Genomic DNA, 7,921 nt, shown 5'->3' with positions numbered 1-7,921 from the left:
TTTTTTCATTTAAACTAGTTTAGGGCCTCAAATAATCAATTTATGCTCAGTTTTGTATAATATGTGGGGAATCAAAATGGATTGTAGACATAAGTGATCATGAGGTGTAGTGGTAGAGGAGTTTGTGCGCGAGGGAGAGGTTGCGGGTTCGAATCCCCCCAACCATAGAGTGGGTGTGTGGCTGCAGATTGGAACCTCCTTGGATTAAAAAAATTACTATTTTTTTGCTCCTTTTTCGTGATTTCTGGAAATTGATTTGTAGGGGCAGCTCAATATACAGTTGCATCTACAAATCAATTTATAGGGGCGACTGATAACACCAGCCGCCTCTACAAATCGATTTGTAGGGGCGGTCTGAGAACCGCCCCAACGAATACATGATTTGTAGAGGCGCTTGGGTAGGAACGGCTGAACAAATCGCCACTATAAAGCTTCTATAGCTGCCCCTATAAATACTATATGACGTAGTGCATGAGCAGCCACAGAGGCGCAGTGCATGCCGGAGGCGCTGGTCTGGCAGGTAGGCGCCGTAGGCGGCCGACGCTGTTGCGCCCACGCTGTCGGCTCCTCCGGCATGCACTGCGCCGATGATGATGTGGAGGAAGAAGACGGCCGCGAGGCAGCTGATGAGCACGTGGGCCATGGCAGCTGACGACGATGACACAGGTGAAGGAGACCGACCTTGTGGTGTGGATGCAATGGCGCTGGTCATGCCCTCAACCTGTTTGACGAAATGCATTGGCAAAGAGCTGCTTTAGAGGGCCTAGTCACCACACCACATCAGCATGGAAGACAACATGGAGAAGTATGGACCTAAGTGATACAACATAAAAAGTTTATGGACCTAAAAATCTACTTTCAAAGTTGATGGACGTAACTAAAACCTACTCACAAGTTGATGGACCTCTAGTGCATTTAACTCCAAATATAAAGGTAATATTTATATTATTTTTCAAAACAACATATATGGGTAGCTTGAATGTAAATTTAGGATGTTATTTTGCATTATCTTACATAATTACAAAGGTGTGTAATCTATAAAACCACTATTTTGCATTTTGAATTGTCTTTCATAATGACCCTTGTGGGTAATCTAAAGACAGAGTTATAGGCTATTTTAAGTTATCTTTCATAATAACAAAGATCAGTAATTTAGATGCAATGTGAGGCGGTTATTTTCAATTATGTTCTATAATGGCAAAATGGGTAATTTAAAGGAAAATTTAGGCGGTATTTAAATTTATTTTTCATAATGACATATGTGGGTAATTTATATATAAATCTAGGGGTTATTTTGAAATTATATTTCGTAATAGCAGATGTGGGTAATTTACGTAAAAAATGAGGTGGTTACTTTATATATTTTTCATAATGGCAAAGGTGGATAATTTTTTTTATAAACTACATAGATCCAACTGCTACTATTGGGCATGACGATTAGATCTACAAAATTAAAGGCTGGATTTTCTGATTATTATGAAAATTTCTAGGACTTGTCTTTTTTCCTATCGCGTATGGGGTGAGAACTAACTTGGTGTCTCTGTATCGGGCCCTCTAATTAGTAATAGTAAAGATTCATCAATTCATTTCTTGATAGTAGTAGACTTCACAGATGTACAATTTATTAGGGATGGGCGGATGGCCAAATGCCGTGGCACTTCAGTCACGTTTGAAACGACCACTGGGGATCGAGCAAGTTGACTATTTGAGAAATGAAATCCTTGTCAGATTTTGTATAACACTATAGATGAAAACAACGCGTATCGGACTGTCTTGGCGGAGTGCGCTAGGCGCGTTGTGCGCCCACATCGTGGACTTTGTTAAGGCTTGCGGCCGTAGACCAGAGAAATTAAAGATGAAAAGAGGCCAGGACTTGAGATCTGATCCTGTACCCTGCGGCAGAGTATCCAGCTCCGATCCGTGTCTCTGATCCCCAGCTCGTCCCAGGTGCGTGCAACTGCTTATCTACTGAACTTTGATTTGCTCATTATTAGGTTATTTATATTTCTAGAGATCAAGTCATTCCATTTTTGGTGTGGCTCCGCTGCCCCCTGTAATGAACTTTCTAGTGAAAGATGGAACTGAGCGGATCTAGTCTAGCTTGTACTTGAGCAGGCATGTACGTATCCAGAAATTCTACTATTCTTAGTACAGTACAGTGCATGTTTAATTTTTCCCTCGGCTGGCTAGCGTGTGGCGTCGTCGGCGACCAGGCCTCCAAGTTCCCAATTCCTTTCTCTCCTTGTTCCTCCTGCGATCTTGGGGCGGCCAACTTCTGGATCCGCAACAAAAAGCATGGTTTTATGGCATGTCTTCAGGGATTGCGGTTTCACTCGTCGATCGCTACGTGTTCTTGGTGGTTCAGGCCCGCGGCGAGCTTCATTCGCCGCAGGGATGTCGGCTGCTTGCTTGTCTACGCCGTCATCTCGGTGGCCGTGTGTTACTGTTCATCCAACGTGATAAAGGTGGTAACTGGGAAGATGGATAGGGATTAGGGAAGAGCAGCAGCAAGAGACGGGCGGCGATCAGAGAGAACCGGAGAGGAAGAAGACGAACGCCTCAACTGTTGTGATGCTGCCTGGCTCCTTAATTTATCCGACAACCCAAACTCATTGCGATAGGATCATAGGAGGATGACGGATTTTTTTCAGTTTGCCAGCCTTCGCTGAGGTGTAAGCGAATACGTGCTCTCTTTTGTAGTTGGGACGTAGGATTGAAACGTGGTTTTTAGCCTGCATCCGAGCACCGGATTCAACAAATCCTTTTAATAGCTGTGCAATTCTCTCTTTCCTAGTTTCACCAAAATTTATGCCCTTGCAACTATCTCTGGATCTTGTTTGAAGGCTAAAGTTGTATGTAAGTGCCAATGGATTCTCAAGCTAGTACCCACAAGCTCTTGGAGGACATGCTACTTGATACAAATGCAGGGCCGTCAGATCTGCCTTTATCACTTCTAAAGGCAATCACAAATAATTTCTCCGCTGATCGAAACGTTGGCAGTGGTGGGTTTGGGGTTGTCTACAAGGTGAGGAACTCTTAAGCTACCCATCTTCATCGCAGTTGATGATTTCAAAAAAAGAAATATATATATATGTTCAGTTCTGAGAACAAAATTAAATAATTGACTGCAGGGAATTCTCGGAAATGGTCAATTGGTCGCTGTCAAAAAGCTAGACGACAAGCTTGATATCGACGAAAAGAAATTCAACCAAGAAGTTGGTTGTCTGATGAGGGTAAAGCACAACAATATTGTGCGGTTTCTGGGATATTGTGCTGATACACAGGGGAAAATGTGCGACTATGGGGGCAACTTTTTGATGGCAGATGTCCGACAGAGGTTGCTCTGCTGAGTTTCTTCCTAATCAGAGTCTTCTTGAGTATATAACCGGTACGGTAGGATAATGTACCATGCATATCATTCCATCTTTGTTTTTCTTGTTAAAATTACATATGGTTCCCAGCATCAATTCCTTGTGTATAATATATTGAAAAATTTATGTACGTCCATGCTAAACTATCTAGTATTAGCTGTTTGTTAATATAACAAGTACATGAGGATGTAAGAAACCAGGCCCCTTTATTTATTGTCCTCTACAGATGCATCTTGCGGTCTTGGGTGGAGAAAGCGCTATCAAATAATCAAGGGCATTTGCAATGGCTTACATTACCTTCACATGGAGCGTATTGTTCATTTAGATCTCAAACCAGCTAATATACTGCTGGACCATAAAATGGAGCCAAAAATTGCAGATTTTGGTCTCTCCAGGCGCTTTGGTGAAGAGCAAAGCCGGGCTATCACGTCTAAAATATTCGGATCACTGTAAGCTAGCTATGCCTCTAAAAATCTCATTATATATTTTTGAAATTGTTAATTTACCAGTTTATATAATTTTGTGCAGGGGATATTTGGCACCAGAATCCTATGATGGTGTGATGACATTCAAGTCGGATATATATAGTCTTGGTGTTATAATCCAAGAGATACTGACAGGTCAAAAGGAATGGACCGGAGTGGAAACGGTAAGGGCAAATTCAGTAATCTTGAATACAAATCTAGTAACATCAAGTTTTGTGACAAATGGTTATATTGGACTAGAGTAATTGTTGCTCAAAAAACTTATTCTGACCAAACAAAATACACCATACATTTGGAGATGGGTGCAATATTATCATTATTTTTTTTGAAACGAATCATGCAGGAGAGCGGCCGATTATATTAAAAAGCAGATGAAGCCCAGACTGGACAAACAAAACAAATACAACACCGGTCGGTTGGATTGGGACATCAACACGCACCGAAACCCCAACTCAAGGAAGAAGAAAAAAAACTCTGGTCGGTCGGAATGGGACATCGACACGAGCCGCAACTCAATATAGAACATACAATTCAACGTCACTAGACCATCACGAAACTGGTCGGTACACTATAACGCCACCCCCCGAAAGACAAAGCAGTCAAGACGAAAACACCCTTGTCATCGCTTGCACCATCGTTGCCAACGATGTCCCACACCGAGTAGCCCGCAGGCCCGCAGCTAAGCAGGGCTTGTGCCGTCTCTCCAGATGTTGTCCCACACCAAAGTAGTCGCTGCAAGGAAGGCCTATCCACTACAGGCCGATGCAAGCTACCAAACCGACACGAGAGGAGCTGCCTCCGGGGGCACACCAAGCTGACCCCGCCCGCCGAGATCCACATGCAGACACTGCAACTTCCATTAGCCTAGCTGTCCCATCGAAGGTAGAAGTGCCACACACGCCCTCCAGTTGTCAGTCAGAGGCTTCCTTGCGCCAAAACAACCATCGCTGAGCAGGACCGCCTGCCGCCACACCACGCAGGTCACCTCGGCAACGCAAGTTTGTTGGCAACCACCTCCCACGTCAGCCTCCTCGCCAACTCCGTGGGTGCCTCCCACACCGGCATCCTCGCCAACTTCGTGGTCGCAGCTCCAACCTGCCAAATGGATGTGAAACCCTCCAATTGCCGCGCCAATGCCCTCCTCCGGACCACCTTCTGCCGTAGTGGATACCAGAAACTTGAATCGTCAGCTAGACCTCCACCTTCCTTGCCACGACGATGGTGGTGGCCGTCACATACTAATAGGCATGAGCTTCCAAAACGATGCCTCCAAGGAGGGACGCGACGCCACCGGCGCCTGACCAGAAAGGTCAAGGTTTTACACCTAGGAAGAGCACGCCACGCAAAGGGGAGAGGGCCGATCAATGGATGCTTCCAAGGAAGAATATGGCACCCGGAGGCGTCGTCGCCATCGGTCCAATGGACACAGCTTTCGCCATGGCACCTCAACATAGTGCGCGGTAGTGGCCAAGGCTCGTACTCGCTGTGCCAGCCGTTGCCCTGCCAGTGAAGCCAACCCCGCTCCCACTACCGGCTGCCATCGCTGATGCCGTCCCTAAAGCCGACGCCATTGCGCGTACCATAGCACCGCCATGGTCCAGCCACAAAGCCACCCATAGCTCCATGAGCCATGGCCACCGAAGCAACTGGGCCACGGACGGCGCAGTTGGGCCACCGGAGCAGCCCATGTGGCTCACGCCGCCACCGTGCCACCGCTGCACCACCATCCCTCCACCGCACAACCGCATGCCGCCTTCCACCACCGCACCATGGATGTGCGTGCCAGCGGGCTAGATCCGGCCAAGGGGACACCACCCCATGCAGACCTCTGCCATGGCCAAAAACCCTACCTCGGGAGCACCTATGGGAGAGAGAGAGGAGGGCGAAGGAGGGCGTTGAGCTCCAGCGGTGGCCGGGAATGGGAGCGTGAGGGAGGCTCGGAGGCTGGGGGAGCAGCGCCGCCCGAGTCACCCTAGAGAGAGCAACACGGGGGCTAGGAAGGGGTAACGAATTATGTGTTGAGCCTGGTGCAGTATTATTTTTAACAATACATATTGTAAACTATGTCGCCGCGTGGACTCCCTAAATTTCATGTATTTGGAGGTTTATTCATTCACTCAACATGTCATGTCAGTCTACATTACTGTGGGCAACCATACTAGTAAGAAGTCTGCCCACCACCAATAGGTCTAAGGACAAGAAGATCATAGTCCTTAACATGAGATCCATCTAGACAAATCTTATACAGTTGACCTGCCTAGGCTAACTAGTAGCGCTGCGATTGTAGCCCACCTCTTTCACACCACTGGCTTGGCAGCTGGTGGAGGAGAGAGGGGTGGCTAGAACTAGGGAGTTTGGAGTGGAGCCTCTAGTTAGAGATTCAGACTTGGAGAGGTGGAGACTGAAAAATCGCATAGCTTTGAAAGTATTACTACCAGTAAGTATAAATGATTGAGAGTATTGCAAAAGTCTTGGAATCTAGCATGCAGTCGATGGGATTATGAATCATCATTGGATAGTTAAGAAACCAACGAGCAACAAGAGCAATGAGCTTGTTTGTGGTTAATGGTTGGTTGTTTAGTTTTCGTATTGGACTCTAGTGGTGTGATTGTAATAAGTTAAACTTTGAGGTGTGCGAGTTTTGTAATACGTTGTCTGATGCTTCTTCTCTAGAACTCTTTCCATTATCTAGAAAAGAAACCAGCGACAATCCAAATTGGGAAGTGGTAGTTACTAATTCTCTTGGTACACTATTTTGTTATCCCCTATGACAATCCACTGTAGTCAAAGCCTAAGCAAATCAAGATCACAACCGAATGTGATCGCCCTACGCACCTAGGATCATGGGTGTCTGCGTCCGGTGTTGTTTTCTCCTCTTCCTCTCCGTGGCTCGTTCCCCTTCCTTGGTGCTCACTGCCTTGAAAGCTCTAGTTTGGTTTTGGTGAATTGATGAAACCCTAGGTGCTAACCTTTGTCTCTAAGTGTATATGAGATGGGTTAGTACCAATCCAAGATGTGGAGCAAGTGAATGAAGATCATGATGGTGGTGATAGCCATGATGATGATCAAGTGCTCAAAGCTTGGAAAAGAAGAAAGAGAAAAACAAAAAGGCTCAAGGCAAAGGTATATTTGATAGGAGCTTTTTGTTTTGGCACTCAAGACACCAAGTGGGTGTGGGTGTGTTTAGGATAGATAGCCATACTATTAAGAGGGGTGCAACTCATCGTGAAATGCGATTATCAAAGTGCCACTAGATGTTCTAATTCATTGCATATGCATTTAGATTTTAGTGAGTGCTAACACCCTTGAAAATGTTTGTGAAAATATGCTAACACACGTACACAAGGTGATACACTTGGTGATTCGCACACTTAAGCAAGGGTGGTGAAGTTGGAGTTGAGATAGGGTCACTCAGAAGTGACCGAATGCTGTCACAGTGGTGACCAGACGCGTCAGGTGCTTGGCCCTAAGCTGGACAAAGATGACGGCGCAACCGGACTCTGGCTTAGGGGAGTGACCAGACGTGCAGGGCCTACTTCTGGTCGCTGGTGACATATGGTGACATATCGGCGCGTTGAAAGGATAAGGAGGAGCGAACGCTGGGCACGTTCGGTCACCCCTGATCGGACACGTCCGACCGTTAAAAATCCTCTTGAGGTAGTTTTAGGAGTCAACCTGACTCTAGGCTGGCGTAGCATCCGGTACTAGAGCTATGTGTCCGGTTAGCATCTCGACAGTGCGGGCGCTTACGCGAGCGGACACGGTGTTGGTGCATCCGGTCCTGCTTGGCTGCGTCTGGTCTTGACTTGAGCGTTAGCGCGGAGCGAGTTGACCGTTGAGATCGGGTGGCGTAGGTTTGATAGCAGGCCATGTGGCCGCATCCTGAGGACCGGATGCTGGCTCAGGTGCGTCCGGTCGCCCCGACCAACGTGGCCAGTCAACACGCTGTGACCCCCACCTTGAGCATAACGGCTCTATTTCATTTGGGGGTCCATAAATAGTGGTTGGTCGGCTGAAGCTCACTCTCTTAGCCATTTCTATTAAGAATACACCCTAGTGAGCCGA

General features: G+C 46.7%; 1 pseudogene; it reads left to right on the top strand.

Moving 5' to 3' along the window:
* The first annotated feature begins 2,866 nt into the window (after positions 1-2,866).
* On the top strand, positions 2,867-5,320 carry LOC136488853 (cysteine-rich receptor-like protein kinase 44; annotated as a pseudogene).
* The last annotated feature ends 2,601 nt before the right edge of the window (positions 5,321-7,921 follow it).

This window comes from Miscanthus floridulus, chromosome 10 (genome assembly GCF_019320115.1).
Source record: "Miscanthus floridulus cultivar M001 chromosome 10, ASM1932011v1, whole genome shotgun sequence".
In the NCBI taxonomy this organism is placed as follows: domain Eukaryota; kingdom Viridiplantae; phylum Streptophyta; class Magnoliopsida; order Poales; family Poaceae; genus Miscanthus; species Miscanthus floridulus.
The sequence above is the reverse complement of the archived record's forward strand: the minus strand, read 5'-3'. Positions and strand labels throughout refer to the sequence as shown.